The 27226-nt window shown below is 41.4% G+C and overlaps 1 protein-coding gene across 6 annotated transcripts in view; it reads right to left on the reverse strand.

Moving 5' to 3' along the window:
- The window catches only part of LOC125745205 (ERC protein 2), a 214384-nt gene that overhangs the window by 8225 nt on the left and 178933 nt on the right, over nt 1–27226 (reverse strand). For all 6 annotated transcript variants that reach the window (XM_049017803.1, XM_049017802.1, XM_049017801.1 and 3 more), the window contains one exon: nt 14773–14986. The gene's annotated coding sequence lies outside the window, so the exon portion shown is untranslated. The remainder of the gene's footprint in view (nt 1–14772; nt 14987–27226) is intronic.

The raw sequence follows: 27226 nt of genomic DNA on the forward strand, positions 1-27226 counted from the left end.
AACCATCCCCAAAGACAAACCGCATATGCTTAAGGATATACCAAAGCTGGGCTAACATTTAATATCTATAAATCACTTTCAATACATGGTATTTGTTGGGGGAAAAACGTTGCTGCCTTCATGTGGCTAATAAATCATTTAAATAAAATTGCAAAACTAACTAGGTAAGGTACGACAAAGGTAATACGTCTCCTTTTATTTGAATTACAAATCAAATGCTGCTGTTAGTAGCCTTTAAGGTATGTTGAGTAGGGCTCTGTTACTGCTGCCCTTAGTAGCCTTTGACGTATGTTGAGTAGGGCTCTGTTACTGCTGCCCTTAGTAGCCTTTGACGTATGTTGAGTAGGGCTCTGTTACTGCTGCCCTTAGTAGCCTTTGACGTATGTTGAGTAGGGCTCTGTTACTGCTGCCCTTAGTAGCCTTTGACGTATGTTGAGTAGGGTTCTGTTACTTTTGTTGTTGCAGAGAAGGTACGCTATTTTAGTAGCTAGCAAAGAATGAATATTAAAGACTTTTGAGGCTGCCTGGTCCATCTTTAATTTGAAAGATTCTGATTACTTGTACAGGTTTGGTGTGTTACAATAAAACACACACTCATGCCGGAATGTTGGCGATTTAAAGGGTGACTAAAATATGGTCCACATCAGGCACTTCATGAAAGGAGAATATCTCCTCTGGAACAATTGCTTCAAGAGCTCTTTCGTCTGACTTTTACAACTTCCTCCTGGTCGGAGCTGAAGTTCTAACCCAAACAAAACTCCATTTTTGTTATTGGCCCTCATGGCATGTAATTGAGAATCAAGGTAATTATCCCTCCAGCTGCTTTCAGTTCTTTTTATGTAAGCAATACCTGCCTAATCCTGAGAGTAACAGTAAAAGGCTTCTATTCCTCTAGGCCTCAAGGCCTTCTTGAATTAGAGAGGAAAATGGCTGTTTTTCCTTGCAGTGCCTATTAATATTATGGTTCTGCTGAATCCTGCCCCCTTTGAAGCCTTTTATGTTAGCCTAAGCTGCCATTTGACTATTAAACAAATCTGAAAAAGTTAAGTTTTAGGAATTTAGCCATTCCCGGCCTGGGTGAGCAACCTTCACTTCATTTTGTTTTTTTTTTTTCCTTTTGCAGACCTGAGAAAATTAAGAAATAGTAACATAGAATAAATATGAACAGCACAATGTAACTATGAGGCTCAATTAAAATACATTTAACCATATACATAAAAAAGCATAGTAAATCAATAAATAAATAAATGACCAAGTCAAATTGCAGTATTATTTTACCTTTCATAAAGCAGGGGAGCCATCCGTCAACAAGATCATAAAAATATATTTAGACACCACTAGGGGGAGTTAATTATCGATTCAAAGAACATACATAAATCAATGAGTTACGGTTAATTAAAATGCTATCGGGGTTAGCCAGTCTTCCTGTTGAGACAAGTGCTCCCCGTGTAGCATTCTGTGCTATTCTCTCTCTGAGAGAAAAACCAAATAAATAAAGGCTTCTTTATCCCTCATCATAAAAACATTCTTTAGCCATCATAGAAGGAGAATTTCTTTATCTTAAATAAGTCATCTTTTCAGTTGCAACTTCAGCACATATTATGTAATTCAGTGCTGCTTTTCTATCTGAACGCGGAATGCAGGCGCTGCTTAATAGACAGCCAGTAAAGAAGTGATACAGGTGGAATTTGAAGCGTTACACTCTTCTGTGCAAAACTAATTATTTTGATATTTCCAAGCACATGTAAAACATTTTCCTAGCAAGGTTGGAAATTAAAAATAATAGCTTATCACTAGAAACGCAGGTTCAGACCTTTATGACTGGAGAATAATAATAGCCTGATGGAGACTAAATGTAAAAGTTTCTTTTTGTGCAGTTTGTGATTCTGAAGGTAATGGAGAGGATGGCACTAGGGGCACTGGATACTGGGTAGGGGCACTGGATACTAGGTAGGGGCACTGGATACTGGGTAGGGGCACTGGATACTAGGTAGGGGCACTGGATACTGGGTAGGGGCACTGGATACTAGGTAGGGGCACTGGATACTAGGTAGGGGCACTAGATACTGGGTAGGGGCACTGGATACTGTGCTGCCCTGTCATTGGGAAGGAGATGCAAAGGAGAGTAGAAAGCAGCTGTGTCCATGAAAGGAACTAGAATTAATGTCAACAAAGAAAACCACACTCTTGCTGGTCCTACCTCTAGGAGCAGAAGCACTCACAGCTCCAGGCTGAGTAACCTACTGTGAGCTGGTATGAGGGGATGAGCAAATTATATCACAAGGTTATAACTGCTGGTGTACTTTGGTCAGGCAGGTTATGGCACCGAGCTTTGTATTCATGCCTAAGGACGTCATGCTTTTTGCAGATAAGTTAATCCAATTGTTCCTCTATTCACATTATGTCCATGCCCACAATAGTTTGGTATAAGACAAAGCAACAATATTCACTTTCACAGCGAACCCGTGGATAAAATCCGTAATAAATAAGTTTTAATGTTGATGATAATCATAGAAATACAGACGTGGACAAATTTGTACTATAATCTTCACAATGAGACGTCTGCATTTGCCAACAGGTAGTCTGGCCCACTCTTCCTGAGAAAACTGCTCAAGCCGTGTCAGGTTGGAAGGGTGGTGTTTCCCCACTGCAACTTTCAGATCTTTCCACAGATTTTCAATAGGATTAAGATCCGGGCTCATGCTCTTGGAGGGCCGTTTAAGAATAGTCCAATGTTTTTTTTTTCTCAGCCATTCTTGAGTGCTTCCCTTATCTGTATGTTTTAGGTCATTATCCTGTTGAAGGACTCATGAAGGAAGAGCTTTCTGACACTGGACAGTATGTTTCGCTCCAGGATGTCTTGGTAGTCTTGAGACCTCATTGTGTCCTGCACGGATTCAAGGTTCCCAGTGCCAGATGCCGCAAAGCAGCCCCAAAACAAACCCTAACCCTACAAGTTTCACAGTAGGTAGAATCTTTTCTTTTAAAGCTTCAGTTTTCCTTCTCTAAACATAGAGCTGATGTGTCTGGCCAACAAGCTCCAGTTTTGTCTCATCAGTCCAAAGGACATTCTCCCAGAAACTTTGGGGCTCGTCAACAATTGTTCGCATTTTGGCAAATTCCATTCTGGCTTTTTTGTTTTTCTGTCAGTAGTGGAGCCTTCCTGGATCTTCTCCCATGGAGCCCATTATTGTTCAGAATGCGATGGATGGTGTGACGTACCTTGACCTTGGTTTTGGATGGTTTCCTTGGCACTTTTCCTACCATCCACACTGTCCTTCTGACCAACCTGGGGTTGCATTTCCTCTTGCATCCACGTCCTGGGAGGTTGGCTACAGTTCCAGGAATCTTATACTTTTTAATAAAATAATGAAGCTGCTTGAAGATGGTCTTATAGTCTTTACCTTTAACACGGTCATCTATAACTATATAACTCCTCAGACAGCTCTCCGCTTTGCTTTCTCTGGTCCATGATCAGTGTGATGCACACAATGATACCAAACAGCACAGTAACATGTTCTTTCCCTTTAGATAGGCTGAAGGGCTGATGAAAGGTTTGAAGGCATCTGTGATACTAATTAAGATTAAACACTCAATTTGTATATCTTTGTAATATATAGTATATATCTAGTATATCTTTGTAAAATAAACAACAAATAATTTTATTGGTTTACTCTATCACGTACTAAAGGCATGTAGGTATACATGAGAAAATTGCTTTTAATTGAATCACTTTACAGGAGGCATTGTTCCAATGAGCTGTAAGGATACCAATAAATTTCTCCGTGCCTGTATATATTCCAAATTGTTTCCCATGCACAGGATGCACAACAAAACCAACAGTAGAAAATTGTACCAAAAGTCACACCCAATATTCCTAAAACCCCTTTTCCAGCACCGAGCATTCACAAGTAAAGCTATGCATTTTCTCGAGGTCCTGACCTTCTCATATATCTCAGCAGAACCAGACATGGTCTCCCCTTGAACAAGCCAATCTGCAATCGCAGTCAATCTTGCTAAAGTTATCAAAAAGAGACTGAGTTTTTGAACGTTCCAAAGGGATCAAAGATTGGGGGGTGGGGTGGGGGAGAGATGGCGGTGGTGTGCAGGTCATTGGCAGCATCTTTGGAGGGAGGTACTAACTACTGATGCGGGGCAACCTAGGCCTTCAGAATGGTCCTACGAAATCAGGCCCGTGTGTAAAGGGAAAACTCAAAAAAACTCTGATACCCTGATAAGTCAAGTGGATGGAAAATTGCTCGGAAAGTAAGCCCTCATGCCTCTGCCCCTGGCAAAAGACGCACCAGTCTGACATGCTTCTGACGGGGGATTGATAAGGAACTGAGGTGTGGGTGCATGACGCTTTGACGATTTTATCCTCATCACATTTTTTTTACAGCTGGCTCCTCAGAAGTCCCCACAAATCAACTTACACTTGACAACTTTGCGTCGGACCAAAACCATGAAAGGCAAGCCTAGAGTCACCGTACAGCACAAAACTGATTGCTTGTGTCTGCTGCAAGTACAGAAATTGAATTTTGCTGTTTGTAATAAACAGCAGCATACAGTGCTAGTATAAAGCGTAGTATCATTATTTGTTAATGTAATATATTGTAATATGTTATGCTGAAGGTATTATAACACATTTTTACTATCGGGATAATATGAAATTCCGATACAAGTACAGTGTTTTGATTAATTATCTATGCAGTTTCTATTATCAAAGTTTTATAGCTGGATATTTACAGAAGCAATTTATACAAAAAAAAAAAATCTGCACATTAAAGGGCTTTAGCCATCACTGTATGCTTTGTCTGTGTTTCAGCAAAAACACACCTTTGGTCCATTAGCACCAAATCACAGTAGGTTTAATGTAGGGTGTGGTCCATGCACAGCACTGGAAGTGTGTTCCATTAGCACCAAATCACAGTACGTTTAATGTAGGGTGTGGTCCATGCACAGCACTGGAAGTGTGTTCCATTAGCACCAAATCACAGTACGTTTAATGTAGGGTGTGGTCCATGCACAGCACTGGAAGTGTGTTCCAAAGGCACCAAATCACAGTAGGTTTAATGTAGGGTGTGGTCCATGCACAGCACTGGAAGTGTGTTCCTAAGGCACCAAATGATAAGAGGTTGTGATTGTCAACAGGGCCACACCCTACATTAAACATATTGAAATTTGGTGCACACTTTGGAACACACTTCCAGTGCTGTGGATGGGCCATGCCTCAGATTCCAGTGAAATTTATGAATATTTGTTTCTCTGACAATGTTGGGATGACAGTGAATTCCTGTTGACATCACAGCTCTGAAAATCGACAGACACCACACTGGCTGATGTCTGATGGCATTTCAAGGCTTATTCTTGGCACTTGTCTCCACATATCAATTTTCAGACTGTAGCTTGTGCACATTGTATAAAACATGTCCCAGCCTTCTTCTGGAATGTCCCATTGGGTATTTCAAAGTCTATAAAGGAAGAATTTTTATAAGCCATGAAAAAATGGCAGCTGACCAAGGCAAAATCTATTTTAAATTATATAAATCTTTCTATAAGCATGACTAGGTTGGATGAAAATGCTGATATTTTTGTTTCTTAGCAATTTTGTTCCATTGCAATTTTATTTTGGAGGACTGGCGCTTATGCTGGGGGCAGGGTGTCTTTACATTTCATCTCAAATCTATTTAGGATCATTTGAACCAGTTAAGAAAATAAATTTGATCCTTAAGATCTCAATCTGCTCTTAAGGAAAAACAGACTTAGAGTAAAGTGGAGGCTTTCACCTCCGAGGCGGGAGCATACAAAGACTGAGGGAAACTCCTCGCTCTGACATCAGCAGGGGCAGCAACCCTTCTCAGAAGCCGCACATGCAGAGAACGCGTCCCTAGAATCGGCTATTGAAGGGTGCCTTGCTGTACTGCCAGATGAAATCTTTTACTTGTCTAGGAAATTCTGATGGATTTATGGAAGAAAGATACAATCTCCCGAAAATACCGTGGGATTTTCATAAGAGAGATGGTTTACTTCTCCACCTGTACTTTCCAGATCAAACACAGACTGATTACACCAACACAGACTAATCACCAATTATGTCTATTATTAGTCCATATTCCAATAACAAATAAACAGCGCATCACCATAGCAACAATAAAATGCAATGTCAAAACTGTCAACTGTTTCAAAGTAGTTGCCAATACTTTGTAATATATGTGCATATTTTCTGACTATATTTCTCTGCCAAACAGATAAAAAGCAAGTCAGCCATCAAACATTAACGGTAAAACAAATGATTTAGTTGTAGCTGGCTGAAAAAACAAAACCTGCCTGCAAATCCCCCATTTTCATTCCAAACAACCCCCATAGCAGTGCAGTCACACCTGGCCCATCAGTGAACCGGCGCGTGTATCATTCCTGATTCATGGTTATCAGCCAGTAAGGTGGTTGAGCACAGCCAATTGTGACAGAAGGATAATGGGAGACTGGGAAAAGGCAACGGTGTGCCAGAGGTATAGAGTCACAGTCCAGGGATCACTCCAGATTCAAAACTGTGCATCAGTAGGCGCAACATAAAGTTTCGAAATTCAATTGCAGCAACTGTTTATGCACCCCTCGTGTAACCTAATATGAAGCAAAAACTTACAATGAAACCATGAAAAAAGAAATGGTCAATGGTAAGAGGCTAACGCTGACTTTGGCGGGCAGAACTTCGAAGACACTCTGAAGACATTTAGTAAGGAGAAAGACATTCGCTTCCCCGGCTGCAGCCTGATAGCCTCCAGCGGCACACGGCTGACCTCATTGCATATCCCTGGCCCTTGGCCTGGGGCTTTCCAATGGTCAGGTCATTATTTTTAAACGCTTACTGCAGGAAGGGCCAGTCATTTGTATAATGCGGTGTGTTTGGAGATCACGCTCAGGGTCAGTGTGTTCCAGCCCCGGCCCGCCCTGACGATCCGTTTCAATGTCCCACTCCTACTCACCACATTCCCAAGGTCAAACCACCCTTCAGACAACGGCAGAGCTCTAATCAAATGCATGCCAGGGATCTTATTATTGTCACAAGCAGAATATTACACTTTATGTATCTATGGTCACCTGAGAGGAAAACACTGAAAGGGCTGCAGAGTTCTACCAATCACCCCTGACAGATACAATAAAAGCGTGACCTACTAGAACCCAATTTCCTTTCTCTTACGACCCTGACCGACATCTGCATTCAGACTAAATGAGACTTATTTTACCTCTAAAGAGCCAAGTTCCCAGTCTGGTGGCTATGTAGATTAAAATGATGCTAAATAATTATAAATGAAAAGAAATTAATATGATGCTTATTTTGCATAGGCAATGCTTGCTGTGCAACATTATCAGAAATCAATAAATCTCTACAGAGCTATTTATTTACTCTGAGATTAGACAGAGGCTATTTCTAGAAGAGGACTCACTGCAGCGGGGAATATGCAATTCTCAATAACATATGGAAATTAAGATGACCCATATGAAGACCTTAAACCCCCCCTAAAAAACTCCAAATTAAATCAATGACAGGAAACGCTCTCTCCCCCACTGAGGAGTAGTAACCCATTTAGGAAAGAGATGTTAATACTGTATGATGGGGGCTGAAGGCAGAGCGTGTGTTGAGGTTCGGTAAGCTACTAAGCTACCTCCTACACACAACTACAGGTTGATGGCTTCGGGAATAATCCCACTGCAAATGTACTGGAGCAGTGGTGCCACAGTTATGGTTTCAGATGTAGTGAAGACAAGACTGCAAAGAATCCCATTTTAAAGCATTAAGTGGTGTCACATGATATCTAATGCAATGCTACAGCGTTGCCTACTGGCATGCAAATGTATGTTGACGTCATTCCATTTTTGTTAATGAAACCATGCTGTCGATTGTGCTGTTTGCATATACACCATGTCCACCGTATGAACTACTCGCATAAACATTTATTTTATTAAAGGACAACACTTAAATATGTAGACTGATTTGTAAACACACTTTTACTCTACATAAACATGTCGTGTACATAGGCAAATTTGTTTGTGGAAAAAAAACATTTATACAACTATTGCAAGATTACTATTTCTCAAATGAATTCTAAGCTAACAAGAATATATAACAGGGAGATTGAGTGTGTGATAATAATTAAAACAAGTTTTTTTTTTATGCATTTTTCTCACTAGTGTGATTTAATTAATTGGGCTTGTGAAGCCTTTGGTAGCAGTCAATGTTTTGAACTATCTTCCTGTCTGCAAACATAACGCGGCAGCTAGTAAGAGAAACTCATATTTTAAGATGTCTAACCAAAAAAATAATACTAAAAACAGGACAAAGGTGATGCATGTGGAACAGAGTGGAAGCCTAAGAGTGCAGCGAGTTTAGCTACCCAAGTAAAACAAACACAAAGTACCACTCATCCATGTCACTTTGGCTGAAAAGTCAAGGTACCATGTCTATAAAAGGAAGGAGGCGGGCGGTGGTTAAGTCTACAGGCATGTAGCTGGAAGCTGCTGCTTCGAGTCCTAGAAGGTGCCCTGCCAAGACATGCTGAAGCAACATATATCTCCTGAATGGCTGTATTAAAGCACCGGCAGGCCAGCTGAAAGTGGGAACATATTCGTGAAAGCAATTAGTACAATTAAAAAAGACAATATTTTCATTTGATTACGCAGAAAAAAAAGATTGGACCTATGTACTGTATTAATCCACGCAGATGAGACTATTTAGTGACCTACAGCTCACCATAATCTCCATTTCTTTAGTGGGGGCTTCAGTAATATTAAGTATCTCTAAGTAAGTCCTTGCTTTGCGGCAGTTTTCTCCTTCTGCTTGCTGGTGACCAGTGATGTGTTCCAATTAAGTGGCCAGTTACTTTATCCAGGTGCTGCAGTTTGGATGATTCTTCGAGCGACAAGATAGGAGTTTTGTGGTCAGGCAGAATTTCTATAATAAACACATTGCATTTTCTCTCTATTCTTTTAATAAAGGCCAAACTACTACTACAAAATACACCACATGACTAGATTTACTGTAAAACAATGCTGTATTGTATGTCGTAAACCCGAAATTCATTATGTCAGCAATCAAGGTTAATTAGAAGAAGGCCATCTCATCATTCTACACCTGCCTCAACCATCATGTGAAAGACTCTGCACTCGGCATTTCAGAGGCTTTTGTAAACTTTCCCCCTGAAAATCCCAAGCCATTCCTTGTTTCAGCCATCTGCCAATCACTCAGAGTCTGTTTTTCATTGGATCCAGATTGAACAATATGGCTTCTTTCTAAGTGACAGCTCTATCTGACGCTTTAGCTGAGAAAATCACCTCCACCCATCCCCCACCACCACCACCACCCACCCACCCCCAACCACCTCTGCAGCTTCCACCAACCCGGGCCAGCCTAAACACACAACATATAATGTTACAATTCAATCAAAACCAATATGACACTTAAATCCAGTTTCAAGTGTCTGGTCATTCCTCCACAGGCTAAAGTTAATATGTGTGTGACAGGGGGCAATAAGACCCAGCGCCAATAGGGCCGAGTTCAGAGGATGATACCACAGGTTTGAAGGATTATTCTGTACTGGAGGCGAGGCAGGAAAAGCCCTGAAGCAGAGAGGCTACAAAATAAGCATCAGGTTGCCCTGGGCAGCCCTGCGGCGGCTGTGGTCCGGTACCCGCACCCACCCTGCCGAGCTGACCGCCCTCAGTCGGAGGGAAATGGATAGGCGCCGGGAAAACAGTGCGTCCCAAGGGTTGACAGCAGCAACGACATTTATTTTGTAAGAACAGAGCAATTACTGTAAAGGCAAGGTGAGGCAGACGGAGGGTTGGAGAGCGAAGGACTTTTATGAGCTACTATCACCCCATCTGAAGGAGCCAGCAAGGCCTCTCCATGCTCATTAGGACGGAAGCATATTTTTCGTCAGTGACAGACCGCGGCAGCGCCCGGCCCGTAGTGCCCATTTTGCACTTTGCAAGCCATGACAAAAGTATCTGTCAACGTTCTGCAATATCACCACTGAGAGAGCAGGAGGTGTCTGTACTGTGTCAGCCAGCCATACCAGAGGTCCTTTAAAGTACACTCACTCCATGCTACTTTACACCAAGAAGGAATACTTCGTCTATCCATTTAATACTGTATCAATTCAAGTTTACAATTTAAATGGTTTTCCTGGTAGGCCAGGGTGACATTACATAATCAAATAAGAATACTGTAACTGATGGAAGCAGTTGGACTAGGATTCTCATCCAGGATGGCTCTTGTTTGGTGCCTTATATTGCCTGAGAAGCAGAGTAAGGCTCCAGGACCTTCCCCGACTGGAGTCCAGAATAAGCAGTTGAAAAACTGTGGATGGATGGATGAATGGATGGATGGATGGACTCCTTTGCTCTTCACTGTATATTTGAATGTGTGTGTGCCCTGAAAAACAAATGTCAGCCTCCTCCTTGTATAAACACAGTAAAATCTTGGGAAGCCATAAATCAAGATGGAGTATTATTATCTGCTCTCGAGGCAGCTCTTGGACTTCTTTATGTGGCCGTGAAATGTTTTGGCTGCGCTGGTCAAAACAACAGAGGCAACCCATAGACTCTGATGTCTTCTCATGTGCTCAGTATAACCACACTGAGATACATACAGTGTCTACAGTGAGCAACGGATAAGCTAATCCCTCAGTGATGCTAATTAGCATACATACATGGCAGAAAAGTTAAGAGTAACTTGCAATCCAGACAGTCCCCAGCAAGCATCTTATACTAGGGGCAGAGATGTACAGTACCAGACAGATTTGTTTTTATCATCTGTAATACAGTATAGAACAATTTAGCGCCAGGAGCACATTGTATACACATTATTTTGGCAATTTTTATAACCAGTAAATTGTCTGGATCTCATTCAGTTATAAACTTAGATGAGCTTTTCAGATTTAAAAGAAGACAATTAGGAAAGAAGACGTGCCAAAGAATGGCAAACAGGGCAGAAAGACAGCTGTGTGGGTGTCGTATTAACAGAGGAAATAGGAAAGGAACGATGAAGAATACGCTCCAGCTAAACAAGGGTCAGTCCATTTCTGTCAAAGCCTCGCAGGAAAACAGTTGATGTTTCATAGAGGTTTAGATTTAAAGAGCAACTGTTCATTAAATGAATGCTACTATTGCCCCATCTTGCAGAAAATAAGTCATGCGACAGTTTGAGTCTCAAGGGAAATTACAGCGAATATCATGCTGGTTTCTGAGATGAATCCTGCTTTTCAAAGGTCATACCGATATTTAGTGTAAAATTTCAGGGTTAAAACTAAAATATTTTGCATGGAAATCACTGATGTTTTTAATCATTACAGTTATTAAAATCCTAATAGTATAAATTTGCAGTAATTATGAAATAAATATAAGACATGGAATATCCATTAATTACATTAAGTATTTTTTGTATAACTAATACCATCAAAATAGGCTGTACATGCCTGCTGTACATTTAGTAACCAAACCATCATGTTCTGCTGATGCAAACCAAACCTTGGGACATCCACACTTCTTTGTAGAATAAAAAAACAACATTAACGTGTCCCCTAGTCGCTCTACATGACCACAACAGGACAAAAACCTCTAACAGTTATCTTGGATCTGGTTACAAAAGCCCTTTGGAGACTTCTTTACAGATAAAAAACATTCCTTTCCTTAAGACAATTAATAATTTCCTCCTCCCACACACCTGTTTCTGAAACAGCCCAGCATGTTCAACAATGTTTTGAAGACCAAATAAAGTTAACATCATACTGTCTTTGCATGACCCTTCTTTAAAAGGGGCAAGTTCATGCTTTTAATTAAAACAGCCTGCTTTGCTTTTACATCCTTTGCTTTAAATGAAGGCCCTTATTTACTGACTGTCATATAGACTTTGTATTATGGAAAACATGCACATACATGCACACAGAGACACGCATACACAATCTGACTAACTTGCATACTCCAAGAAGCAGCAAACTGCATAAACTGCTCATATTAGTACATTAATACATAAACTGGGGCAAATGTATTTATCCAGAAACACATTAGGAAGTCAACAAAAATGTCAAAAAGTAACCAGTCTGAAAATTATTATTTTCTAATTGGAAAACAATTCCACCGCTGACCAGAGATGGTGTCTCTCTGGAAGGGCGACTGCGGGAAATGGCTGCTGTGTGAGGGTGTAACCTGTTATCCTCCTGTGTCACAATGGAAAGGGACTCCATGGTGTTCTGACACTCAACTACATGTTTTTTAAGGAGTAACGGGAAAAGGGATGTGGGGGGGCAACGGAACGGTGGGAAAAAAGTATTATTAAGTGTTTATGAACAGGATGATGTCAAGCACAATTTACACTATGCAAATAAAAGAGGGATTGTTCTATTTCAAGTACAGGACACTAGATGAACTCATTTCACTGCAGTAATTTCCTCCCTTATACCAGTGTTTCCCAATATGCTCCTCTGGGACTCATAGAGAGTCCATGTTTTTCCTACCGGGAGCTGGGAAGAAGCAAAAATGTAGACGGTCTGGCAGACCGGAGTTCAGAGGGAGCAAAAACGTGGACCGGCTGTGGGTCCCCGGGGACCGGATTGGGAAACGCTGCTTTGGACTCTCCCACCAGCTTGAACATCATGTTATTTCAAACCCACTCATTTCGGAAAGGAAACTCCTTGAAGTGATGGCATCAGATAATAGCTGGGGGCAGTTGTCCCTGCCTGCCAGTCACCTGGCTGAGTGAGAGGCCTAATGTAAAGGGAGCACTAATAACAGACCTGATCCTCTGCTCTTTAATCGTGTCCGTTTCCTCAACTCTTTCACACCGAAAGAATCCAGCACATGCAACATCAAAGACAGCAAGTGCAATAAACAAAACCGAAACAGGGATAAATAAATATCTTCTTATGTAACCTTTTTTCCAGTCTTACTCACGAAGCACTTCTCTAAGATAAAACCATGAGAGGTTTTTTTTTAAAAAAAAAAAACCTGAGTTGAAAGTTGGTCCAGCATCCACGATGACAGATAAAGCTATTTCAAAACAGCTATTGTAGCACGAGATTTACTGAGAGCATTAGATTTTAGACACTGGCGAGAGAGGGCAGCTGAAATGCTTACAGTTTAAATACGATTTAGTTAATACGTAAAATATCTGAATGATTTACTTTAAAAAGACTGTATATTGGTTGGATTCATTTTCATGTTTTCGATAAGATGGCACTTTGAAGCATGTCTTTGTTTTTACTATAGCTTTGTTCTGAAGCTAACAGTACATTAGTCACATTGTCAATAGATTACTTCACCTGGCTTAGGTCACATGGACCCGTTCCAGTGCCCTGTAATAAAATCAGGCAGCCACCTACAACACACATGTACACACATTCCTTATGAGACAACTTGACCCCTGATTTCAACGAATCCGGAGATGTTTCCACTTGGCCCCGCTTCTCAGATATAAGTGCGGTGTCTACCGTGTTGAAATGCACACGCACACAAACTGTCCCACATAGGGGAAGCAGACAAGCCCCTAGGGAAGGTCTTATATAAACAATATCGCCTTTTTATTACTTGCACTTACAGATTTTCTTTAAAGTGCCCAGATCAGGTGGCCTACAGCTGCTGGGCCACTGCTTCCGGGTCCGGTCTGCAGCCACACAGGGACACTTGGGCCGGCTCTGCATTTCAGCCAACTAGGGGCACTCAGGGCTATCACAAGGCTCAGTTAAGAGCGCGGCACTGGAAAGGTGCCACGGCGCCACGTAGCGGCATCGGAGACCGCAACCCGCTAGCAGGGGCCACCATCGAGGAGCTATGCCTGCTTATCCTCAAGGGCCCTGTGCTGAGGGACTAGCGAGCTCTTCAGGATTTGCCTAAATAGCGTGTGGTTCTGTGTATAGATTCCTGGCAGTGTAATGAAAACATAGGGGACGGAGGCCAGTGTAGGTTTCTCTGCAGTATTATCAGATTGTGACACAGAACGCTGAATGAGCAAACTGTGCTTGAATTTATTCAGCTGTTCCCGTAGGCTTATGTTTCACAAGCAGCTGCCACAGAACGCTGGCCTCCACGTGACTCGACTTTAAACGTCTTTGACAAGCCCTTTAACGGTTTCAAGTAAACCGCACGGGAACTTCTGACAAAATATCGCCTTGCCAAAGCCCTGAAAAATGCAGAGCTGCAACATGGGAATAGTCATCACAATTGTTCCCCTGTTCCTCAACGTTCACTTACTACCCAAACAATGCATCAGCCATTTTTATACCGCGTCTTTCATTTGAACAGAGACACAGCATGCTATGAATTTCAAGTGCTGCAACATTATTTTTCATCACCGGTTACACTTTTGAAGGGATATTAAATACAAATAAAGACAAGCTAAGTCTTAAACAACGAACACCATAGATTCCTGAATTTTGACAATATCTGTCATTTCTCATTCATGAACATACTGTAGTGTTCTTAAGGGTCAAATCCTTTCAAGGACATACTTACCTTAAATACCTCCCTTGTTATGATAAATGGAGCTTGGCAATAGTATTCCGAAAAAAGCAGGTGGCTACTCTTTTGCTATGTAAATAGACTGAAAACAAGCATTGAACAGAGAAAGAGAGAGAGATTGAGTAGAGGGAGAGAAAGAATATTTGAAAAATCTTGAAAATGTGAAGAGGGTTGGAAAAAAGATTAATTACTACATATACATCCTCCTGAAATGTGGGGTCTGTGCTTCTCTGCCTAAATGGCTCTATGCACTATCTGTACCTGCGTATCTGCATCTCCTCAACAAGTCCTCCCTCTAGCATTCATCCTTCTTCGCCTGCTCTTTGTCTTTTTTCCTTCCTCTTCCTCAGCATGTGGTCAAGATGGAGATCCTGTAGGAACTGTGGATCCCACTCTAGGCAAAGTCTGGTCAAGTGATAAATGTAGAGTTTCAGCATTGTGCCATGGCTGTTTGCTCCAACTGTGACTGCATCATCTGTGGGAGGGAGGCACAGGGGGTTAAAGGTCACACACTGTACACACGGAGAACCAAAGTGACCTCAGAGAGCTTCTGCACTGCTATAAACAGGCTGTGCGGTGGACAAGTAAGACTGACAAAAGGACAGTGGCAAATGAAAGAGGAGGGAGTATTAACGAGATACCGGTGGAACTGTAAAAAGATGCTTTAATAAGGGAATTTGCGAGGGGTAGCAGAGGTAATCTGGATGATTTTGGCTGTGCTGCCAGACCTTTTTGTCAAACAAGAATTTGGGAGTCTCAGCCTCCCAGACCAAGAGATAAATAAATTAACTATGTGAACAAAATACTCGCACACTGTGGCATAACCAGTCCTGACTGATAGAAGCCAGAGGATCACATACCAGTAGAACCGGGTACAATGTGAGCAGTTTGAGAAGAGCCAACAGTGGGCAGGGCAGGGCGGAACACTCAGGTACACAGTAACATGAGGGCGGGGACTTGTTCCATGGAGGGCCAGTGTGGGTGTGGGTTTTTGGCATGACCTCTCATCAGCCAATAATAAAACAGTGGTTCTCAGCTCCAGTCCTAGGAACCCACTGTTATTGGCTGACTGGGAGGCCATCCAAAAATCCTGCGCCCAACATGGAACAGGTTCCCCACCCCTGCACAAGCACAAGAGCTCCAGTCAAATCACCTCTACAACTGCTGTATGCATATACTTAAACACACACATGCACACACACACACACACCTTATCCAAGTGTACCTGAGAAGCACTTAGCACATAATAGGTTGAGACCAAAATTATAACTGCGCGACAGGAGGATAATGCCAGTATAAATAAGTTGCTTACTAATGTTTACTCATAATGGACTAATTAGTTTTCCATTATAATGCATCTTTGTACCAATAAGAAAGGCGTTGGGTGAAATGCCATTCTCCACCCTTCCTCCTGTCTAGGGGGCCATAGTTATCGCTAATGCCCGTTAAGTGAATAAAATGAGATCCTTCTGTATAAAAGTAATCAAACTGCCCACAATGGCTTTCCTATGGCTTCACCCCAACAGAGCAGCAGTCTGTTAGCCGCCATAATCACAGAGCACCCAAGGTCAAGGAGAGACTGCTTGAGGAATGTGCAGAGGGCTTTATTACAGCAACTTGGAGAAACACTGGAAAGAATTCTCCTGACCAAAATAAAGTGCCCTGCCATGACTTCCAAATGTCATAGTAACCCCTGCCCTTTCACATTTCAGCAGTGTCATTATGTAATTAACACCAATTAAGTAATTTGGGCTGTAAGAATGTCAACGATATACGGGGAGCCATGTCAATTATACCAATAGGTGACCCTAGAAAATGAGAGGACAACAATGAGCCTCAAATTGATTTCTTAAAGTGAAAATCACCTCTTCTGGCTCTCCACCCCCCGAAGGTCAACCCTAATTTTCTGTATTTACAAGCAGTGATATGGTACCACTCCAGACCTGAAGAGCACATTGAAAAAAAGTGGGCAAAGAATGAAACACAAAATAAACACTTTCCGTGATTTTTGAATGAAAGGTCACTAAAAGCAAACATCCAATATACCCCAGGGAGAGTGAACATAAATAATGAACTTAAACAAGTGAATAGTCATTTTGAAGCACTTTATATAGATCTTTACACTCAGCCCTATTCAGTTTTCCATTGAAAACCACCCATGACAAAAGTGCATGTGGGACTATGCGACAAAGAACCTTATTCAATTCTCATACATTATGATAAAAATGAAGATGTCAAACAAGAAAAATAAAACATGCAAGTCAATACCACGTCAAACACATGACTCACTAGACGAACAATTGCCACAACTCTACTTTAGTATACTTTAGCACAAATACAGCTATATCATTATAGTAGAATGAGTACCTGGGTGTTACCTGAAGCCTGAAAAGACTTCCTCAGTATATGAATCACATAATCTGTTTGGAGGGACACTGACAAAGAAACCTCACAGTTTTTTTGCATAAAACCAAACAAGACCAGACGAGGTTGGACCAGGCAGGATTTAATATGTTTTTTTTGTTGCAATCAGAAACTTCAACGTCGGTATTTACATAGAAAGAAGGATATTGTAACGTTAAATCGATTAGCTTTGGTGATGCAATTATTATTCAGATGAAAAGAGCAGCAATGAAGAAATGCAATACAAGGAAATGCTAATGAAATTAAATGTAAAATAACTAGTGTGTTTCGTGTGATGAACATGACAAATATTATTGCCAACTATTGAAGACTGAACAATAATAAAGACTTGTAGAGTGCAAACAAAAGCTTTGTCTGCACACAAATATCCGCTGTGTAAAACGTCTACAAAGTATCCATGGTAAATTATCAGACTTGAGACTCATTTAAGTCTATTGTTTCACTTTCAAAATATTTGCCGAACACTATTCCAAAGAGGCAGCATTTAAAAAGAGCACTCAGGAGAATGTTTCTATATAAGCTATCAGTCACCATCAGGTTGACGGTGGTCTCCAGCCCTGGTACTTCCTGGTATGGAGCAGGACCAAAACCTTTTGTCACGGTCTGTCACAAAGAAGATGGCAACGGGAAAAACAATGCTTCATGGTACGTTCTGCTACGTTCATGGTATGTTTCGTATTTGGTAACTGTTTTAACTTAACGCTGAGGTGTAAATGTGAGTGATAGACAAAGGAAAAGTGAAATACTTTCCCCTTTTTAAGACTCGGTTGTCAATATCAGATATCTGACATGAGGATGGAAATTAATTTGCGTCTCAATCTTATTTCCTTTGTATGTGATCCTCAAGGGTCTTATAGGATGTACTTAATCAGTACCACATTACTTTGTAAAAGGAAATGCTTGAACAAAAAGCCTGTGTAAAAGGATGGCAAATTAGTTTCAGGACTTTCAGAACCCTGAAGTGAAGGCAATGAAAGCCCTGCCTGCTTGGGAGGGTATGTGGGTGGGGGCAGGGCAGGTCTAATTGTTTATTACAAAAGAACAAACTATAAGAAACAGTGAACAAACCAATACCCCCTGCGAGTTTGTGGTTCACCAGGTTCTAGAAAATTCTATGCATGTTTCAAATCAAAAGTAACTTTTTTTTTCTTTTTTGAATTTTATGTGTTACATCTTTGCTGAAAGCAGAGTAGCGAGCCATCTGCACATTGTCAGGGCTACTCTCACGTGTTTCTCAGTTAAGGCGCACTGCACGTGATCAACATTTAAGTGCCTAATTTCTTTGGATTACTTACAGATGGTACTGCAAAGGTACACGGCGTCTGTCCGTCACATCTGTACTTTAAGTGCCGAGGAAATACACACCAAATGACAACTAATCCAGAGAAAGGCAATTATGAAAAAGAAGGCACCATATTTCAATGTCAAGACAAGAAGGAGATATCGGCCAATGTGATCTGACTTGTATAAATGCCAATAATATTTAAAAATTGGGGCTTGGGTTCCACTTCATCCCAGGAGTAATCTGGCTCCTACTATTTCATCGTCAGCTGGGCAATTTTATCATTCTTCAAACTTAACACGAGTCACATTTCATTTTTGCCACTCGCATCGTATGAGCTTCCAACGCAAATCAATCATTCAGTAAATTAATGTAAGTTTATATTATCTATGCTAGCAACAAAGACCTTGTGTTGCATATCTTTAAAAAACAGTTTTGTTTATTCTTGCAACATCCATTTTACTAATGGTAATTCATTCGTATGTACAACAAATTAAATTTCAGTAATTCTCCCAAATATGCACTGAATGCAAGTTGAACATTTATACAAGTGTGTGTAAATTAAAAAAAAGAAAAATCTATAAAGAGAATTGATATTGCGCATTTAATGATGAAACAATGCTTTCCACTGAAGCCTGGATATTTGGAAATGCAGATGACTTTACAAGATGCCAGACTTCACAGAAACAGACTGAGCCGTACTCATCTTTGTGTCTGTCATGATAGCATAGGGGTACATGCCGCTCGCTGGTTGGCAGATTACAAGGCAAGCCAAACGATAAACTCAGCCTTGGATAAACTTCTCAACTGCAGTTCAAAGACAGCGGCTACTACACAGGTTCAGTCGCGGGTTCCTTTGAAACTGTGCCCTGATCTTCATTATACACGATTCCGTAACCTGGAACGGCTTGCAGGATCCTGCTGGTAATGTACACTCTTCAGTGCCAGTAAAAATGGCAATTGGGCTTTGAAGTGGCATCATTGCCTTAAGTTATTAGATTACGGTTAGCCATCTTACATTAAACACACAGCATTATATGTATGGCTGGCATTCCACTCGATGCCAAAAATGAAGGGTGTCAAACAGATTATCCTTGTTGCAAGTCACCATATTTGTTATGAGTCTTTCCAATTGATTACCGGGTTTGGGAATTCTGTCAACATAAAATAGTTTAAGCCCCGTGGCATCAAATAACTTCATAATAGGATTTTACAAAAAGCTGATTTTCCAAACATATGACGAGTTCCCAGAAAAAATGCAGTTATTACAAAGATCGCTAACCTTTTTCAGTGGAAAAATAGATTCGGGAAGGAGAATTAAGATTGTTCAGTGATGTTCCAGCCATGCTCTGAGGAAATAGCGAGCTAAGATTTTATCCAGAGGAATATTTGCAACTTGCAAAATAAAGCCATCCATTTATTAGACCTGTTTATTACAAGCTTGGCGCTGGCTGAGAGCCAGAGCGCCGGCGTGCCTCTGCATATCGAAGATCTCACGTTTGGAATTCACTACTTAAGAAAAGTGAAACTGACATATCCCCCTCACTCAGCGGCCCTCTGTCTGAGGAAGGGCTTGCTCTCGCTCTCTCTCTCTGGGCACTGTAGCCAAGACTGGCTCTGCGCGGTCACACGTGCGTAAACGCAGATTACATCCTGCCTTTGATATACCAACGTAATTGTCTCTCTCTGTTGTCCTGTCTGTCAGGAGTGTTAAATTATAGTTAATCTAGGGATGAATCCTGGATCGTTTCTGTCAGTTCTTGCCCCGAGACGAGACCCCTGCGTCAGAGAAGATGCTATCTGGCAGGGGGATGTTACATCCCTCACCTGGTTAAGAACAAGGAGAAGAGGGAGACGAAAGCAATTTTTGTTTGAGGAAAAAAACAAACAAAACTCTCTAGCTCACAATGTGACAGGCGCCGTTTTGACAAGGGGATGCGTGTGGGACACTCCTGTGACTTCTCTTATGCTGACACCTGCCTTTTGCAGCCCAGATGGGGGCTTTTATGGCAAACAAAAGAGCCACACAGGAAATAATCCACTACTTCCTATTTTTGAAATCTTATATGGAAACGAAAGATGTGTCAGTATGTTCAAAGGCAGGTTATTTGGACTGTAAAAACAAACATCCAACCCCAAAACCATTAACATTTTTCTATTTATGTTACACAGAAACGTCTGCAAAGTATCTTTCAACTGTTGTTAATACATTTTTTTGTTTTTGAGGATTTTTCTAAATAATGATACTGTGGGGATGCATTGCAATATCCACATACATAAACAGAAACAAAAGCCTTAACCACCTGGTTCCATTTAAGGTCTACAGTGGAAGAGGAATTACTTAAAGGCAAATAGTTTTGTCATATACTCGTAACAGCTCAAGCACCTTAAAATGAGGGGGATGGTTATTTTACTTCTGATTCAGGACAGTACAATTAGATCATTTCTTGGCAAATACAAGTATGCATATGGTATAATTGGAAGGTCTTATGAGCAAAACTTAGAACGGCAGCTAACAGCTTTCATTATAATCACAGGAAGGACTCTGCGATCCGGTCAGTGGCTGCTTACTCACACGTGACGTGTCACAATACGGAGTTCTTATCTCACGCCTGGATATTCGGAATGTGCAGAAAGTGTGCAAAGACACCACATGCTGAAGCTTCAATCCTCACATACAGTAATATGTGTGTTTGCAGACTTACTCGGTGGGAAAAAGAGAAGGAAGGAAGGAAGGAAGGAAGGAAGGAAGGAAGGAAAAAAAGAAAGATAGCCAGTGAAAGGGACAGGTCAAGAGTCTATTTCTTTGCATGTTTCGGAGCCTAGGCTGAACCCCTCATCGCAGTCATGCAACCCAATACTGCTAAGTGCTGCAGGTCTCCATCGGCATGATAAAGATCAGCCCATCTCCTGCATGGCCCGGGCCCCATGGCCGCCCCCCCCCCCCCACCACGCTAACGAGCGGCCTTCTGCCTACGATACTGCAGGATGCCTCATCTTGCCCAGCAGCTGGATTTACGAAGAATCGCTCCTCTATCATCATGGTGCTCTCATCCTCCAAGAAGGAGGCACATGGAGCCATCACACGGCATCCCCTGGGCAGCGCGCCACTCACTTAAGACTCGGTATGGAGCCGACTGGTAAATGGAATTAAGCTCGATCCTTTAATGACATGAGCGGAGGGAGGGTAATGCCTTTTGCCAATCCCAGCTGATAACTTGCATTACTGTGTCTTGGGAGCAGCTGAAAGAATTCTTTGTGCATTGGTGTGCCTGATTCTTCACTCTGTAAACGTGCCTGAAGAGTCCTTTGGGAGCTTCGTACCTTGCCAGTGTATAGCATTACCGCTGACCTGCGGCATGCTTTTGCAGGAGAAAAGCATAGCAGACTGGATTATTGTTAGCAGTCCTTTGTTTGCGTCTCTGCCAGTGATAATTCTTCAGAATGTATTTTTTTCAAATGATGGGTACCACCTAAGTTGGGCCATCAGGTACCCAAACCACAGTGGGGAGGCAGAGAGGAACAGAGACAGAGATCCGAGCGTGCTTGCTCCACAAGGACGTGTCGGCAGACGAGGGAGGCGCGACGACGTCAGAGTGGTCTCTCCCTGTCTCTTCTCATTTTTTCACAAGTTCACACTCCACAGGTGTCCATCCGCAAACTCTGCAGCTCCGGTTTTGCTCAGAGGATCCACAGAAAACCAGAAATATGAAACACGGCCTGGCAGAGTTGACTGATGGCCATCAATTCATATGGCTTAAATCACCCCCACGCCACTCCTTGACTTTGTCATTGCCCATAACTTTGAAAATTAGAAAATTAATGTGATTTCCTATAAAAAGAAGACATTTCTAAGAATCTTTTTTCGTAATCTTTTCCACCTCCTTCTGTGACTATTCAGACAGTCACCACCAGCAAGTTGTTCTTTTTTAATGATTGAAATGGCAAGATGTACTGTACTGTAACCTAGGATCGGGTACACGTCTGTCGGGGAGAGGTAGACAGACACACCCCCAAGGCTCTTTGTCAACATCATTACTCTCTGTTAGCATGCAAGGGAAGCCTTTCTTCTGACTGCCTACAAAAGGTACATTAGCAACCTTTGATAGTCGGATAGTTAAATGCAGCATGTCATGATTTTCACGGGGTTGCATGACATGTTTCACGTGCATGTTGCTCTTTTCAGTGTTTTGCACTGGAAGGTACTCCATGTGAATGCCTCTGTTTCAGGGTGTGCCTGCTGTCTGCATTCCAGCAGAGTCTGCCTGATCTTGCATATATTTTCCTCTTTATATTTTTCATGCTATTTGGCACAATGGATTTTCACAGGACATCAAGTGAAATGCACGTCAAACACACAACTCACTCTTGGAACAGCAGCTCACCTAACCATTTCTGTCCTGCACAAGGAACAAATACTAACTTAAAAAGTAATTCACACAGCCCCATGTCAGACCTGGTGTGAACCACAAAGAACTCCATATTTAAAGATTCACAGATGAGTATATAGTGCTGTGCAAAAGTCTTAGAGAAAGGAAATGTTGAAAGCCATTTATCTGTACAAAGTGTGTATTTGCTCAGAACACAAACACAATTTAATATCACAACATATTCAAATTGAGAATAACATGATAAAAAGTAAAAGGAATTTCTCCTGTTCTCCAAAAAGTTAGGTGAATCTTGTTGGCTAGATGAACACCACTGTGGTTCCTACATCTCTCCTCATGGGCACCCCAGATGTTCCAAGAGTTTGTTAAGCTTCACAACTAAATTAATTAAGGTGGGGTAATGGTCAACTCAAAAAATACATGGGTGTATTAGATGCTGGAAATACTGGTGTGACCTTAGGAGAGGTTTTGAAACGGATAAGCTAACACACTTTGACAGGCATAATGTCATCGTTTTACACAAACATGAAGATCATTTAAGCATCATTTATTTTTACTGTCTAAGGCTTTTGCGCAGTGCTGTATATCATGACATTATTTTACTACACAAAATAGATAATAGATGGATAAATAATTTTATACACAAGCAATGGAGGAATATATTTACGACACAATGAATGCACTAACTGTAGCTCCATTTCTGTAAACCATTCCAGGCATATTTCCAAACGACAGACAAAACTATTTTCTTAAGAAGAAAAATTAGAAGGTCAAATATGATTATGACAAATATTGCTAGTGGAATGTTTAGGTATGGGGCAAAAAATAGACTTAAAACAACAACAATCCAGACGCTTTACAAGGCAAATGAGCATCACAGATGACGTGTTTTACTTACATTTTCTGTTTTACGGGATGCGTGCACAGACCAGCTTAGCTAACTTGCAATTAAGAACAAAAAACAAACAAACCACACACTGAAGTTTTGTTCACTGCCTTATTTTTTCCTCAGAAATGCTGTGAAACAATTGTTTTGAAGCTGCAGAACACATGCCTGTATAACTCCATTTCTAAAACTTAAGGCTGTATTAGTGGCTTAGTCAGGACCCTGCACAATGTTTCACATGTACAGAGGAACCCACTTATAGTGATCACGATCAATTGCTTATATGGATCAAAAAGCTTGGTATAGAATCATTCCTGTAGATTATACTGTTTAAATAATTTGCTTATAGTAATCAAGTAGTCCGCATATAGCGTTCAGTTTTGATCTTTTTATACATGACAACATACTGTACAGAAAAAAAGAAAACTATTCTTTACTTTGATAAGCCCAATTTGCCTTGCAGTAACTGCTTCTGTTAGCTCCCTGAGGCTAATGTGCGTGCACAGAAAACATGACGGGGAAAGAAAGTTATTTTCTCTCAGTGAAAAATATAGACTCTTCGAAGCTTATGACAACTTGCCAAATACAAGCCACCTATATGCAGCAGAATAAAGTTTTGAAAACGGAAAACAGAACTTTTTTAAAAGAGCCAACTAGCAAAAACAACTAAATTTTTGGTCTTTTTTGTTATCTAAATTTTTAGGTAAAGTTTTACATTAACTGCACCTTTATAATGCATTTATTACGCATGCATAGGACATTCAGTGCCCTTCATAATGCATTTATGAAGTATTCATAATCATATAATTCCTGTTATTAAAATATAAATCAAACTATTATTCTGACTTCAGCCTTACAAAAGTGTTCTGTGCTAGTAATAATTAAGAACAGAACATCAGAGTGTAAATGAAGAAATCCTCTGACCTGCCACTACTGTATGTGATCTTCAAGCAGCTCAGTGCTGTTAAGGAAGGATGGACCAATCCATGCGTCAGAATAGTCATACAATACATGCCAATTCGAAACCACTAATCCAATTTAAGTGTGGTCTTGCTCTTGAGATTAAAGCAGAATAAAGGTCCCAGTGCCTGTTGGCATACTTGAATGGATGGCAACTAAGAATCCAGCGATGCATCCATAAATAGGCCCACACAGCAATAGAAACATCCATTCAGTTACAGGGTACAGGGTTGCAGTGAGCCTGGGGCCTATCTAAGGCAGCACAGGGCACAAGGCAGGGGGCTCCCTGGATGGGATGCCAGTTAGCTGCAGGACATACGCTCGCACACAAAAGCACATACTGTGAGCAACTTAGAGACATCATTTTGACTAACTGCATGATTCTGGACTGTGGAGAGCAGCCCACAGAAACATCCAAATTGCACATGAAGCGAGTGAGTCCAGCTACGGCACTGCCCACATTCCCAGTCCCAAAGGTCACACCATCCATCATGAAGACCTCCAGCGTGTGGTCTTCTCAACAATGGGCATGCTTAAAGTGAAATGTAACTGTGTGGGATCTTTAAGATCTATGGTGAGTAAAATTGATTTCAGGTGCTCACATGGTGCATTAAATCCATTCTCTCATTTAAGTGTTATAATCCCATGTAAACACATTGCACAACTGCAGTCCCATCCATTAAAAAAGAGGTCCTTCTTTGGGTAAACCGATGCGTGCATTGTCCATCTCAGGGACATGTATGTTTGTTTTGTTGCAGTTCACATACTTTCAGACATGAGCGAGATCAGAGACGGCACTTGTGATCAGAATAACCTTGCGACAGAACTGTATGGCCACATAGTCACTGCATGATTGTTTCGGGGACTTTGTGTACAGCTTTCTGTCTGTACAGTTATGCTGCAAATGGTGAGTTTATTAGAAGCAGGTGACCTCTGGCCCAGAAGGAGATCATCCACACGTCGCCAACCCCCTCCCATCCATGGGACATCTCTGAAAAGTTCTTTAAGGGGCTTTTTATTTTATTGTAAGGATGATCTGTGCCATAGGGCCAAACAATAACTAGTGTACAAAGACATGTGAATGAGATGTATTTAAGGAGAAAAAAGCTAAACAACACAGTTCACTTCAGCAGCTATTGATGGCAATGAAAATGTCTGGTACTAAAAGGTAAAAGCCTTAGATAAACAATCAGGTGCTGAGATGAATAGAATCAAATTATACGGAAGGAAAGATTCGCTTCTAGCCAACAAGGAAGTTGAAGAACTTTGCAGTAATGTAACTCTAGACTCTATGTGAAAGACACGCATTTCCGAGAAGATAAGCCTTTATACACTGTAATGCTTATACAGCTATTCCTTAACTAAATCAATCTGAAACAGACACTATTGTAAAAGCCGTGCTCCTGACAACTAATGACACCCCGGCTTTCTCTACAGACTTTTGCTTTTGATACGTTTTTCGCTATAGGTCATCCTTTATTGAATGAATAGGATAATGCCGTCAGAAGCCTCTACAATGTTTTATCCCAAATACTCGAAAAGAAAGAAACACCGGCCAGTGCACGCCATTCTTTTGGAGGAAGGCCAGTTAATGCTGACATTGTGGGTGACACTGCACTGGACGTACAAAACTAACACAACTGAAAAAAAACAAGCCAGGGGAGATCGGAGTGGCCCTGATGTGTTTGTTACTCTGACCTGTATCTATGAAAACATGACCTGCAGGGGTCCAATACCCCTCCCGTCCAGCTGGGATTGCACCTGCACGAACCAGGATAAGCAGCAGAGTGGTGTGCAGGTGCTCCACTGGACATATATATTCCATGGATGCATGAGGGTCCCCTGGAAGGCTGGCCGTGGATCCTCATTTATAGTAGCATAAACAGAATGAGAAGAGAAAGGGAGTTAAATCCCATTATCAGGTTGTGCATCAAATTAACAACAACCTGTCTTGTTTTGGATCTATTCGAACTTTCAAGCAGAAATACTCTTGGTCTGGATGGTAACATTATATTTGCCAAATTACAGATTTAAGATGTAATCTCAACAAACCGCTTGGCATTCCCTCTGATATATCAAAAAACCAGCTTTCTTTTCCCGAGGTAATGAATTAGTATTAAAAAAAGGTCCACTATAACACCCTAATCCCCCTCATATGAGAAGCTGTCAGTACAGTGTCCGCTTATACTATAAAATTAAACCACCTACATCAATGCTTATTAGAATGTGACACGGAGATCTTTGCAGTTCAGATGCTGCTCTCAGATTACTGCCCAAAATGTCAATGAATACACCAGCAGGAAATGGTCCACCGGTAAAATCCGGAAATGGCCGGTCATGGCCTCCCTGGGATAAACAGCCAGGGAACTTCTCGTGTCATTCGTCGTACATTCCTACGTAGCAGCGCCACTGTAATATGAATTTAAACAACATTTTTAGATGAGTGAAACAACAAACAAAGGCCCATAAATGTAAACCCACACACGCACACATACACATGCACAAATACTGCAATGTATTTTTTTCCCAATATTGTTCTGCCCTAAATAGAAATCTGTTCATGTGGCGTCACTGAGGATGCAGTGAAAGCTGTACAGGGCAAAGGTCAGACTGAAGCTTCACAGAGAGCAGAGGTCAGACTGAAGCTTCACAGAGAGCAGAGGTCAGACTGAAGCTTCACAGAGAGCTTAGGTCAGACTGAAGCTTCACAGAGAGCATAGGTCAGACTGAAGCTTCACAGAGAGCTTAGGTCAGACTGAAGCTTCACAGAGAGCT

Source organism: Brienomyrus brachyistius, chromosome 6, assembly GCF_023856365.1.
Source record: "Brienomyrus brachyistius isolate T26 chromosome 6, BBRACH_0.4, whole genome shotgun sequence".
NCBI lineage: Eukaryota > Metazoa > Chordata > Actinopteri > Osteoglossiformes > Mormyridae > Brienomyrus > Brienomyrus brachyistius.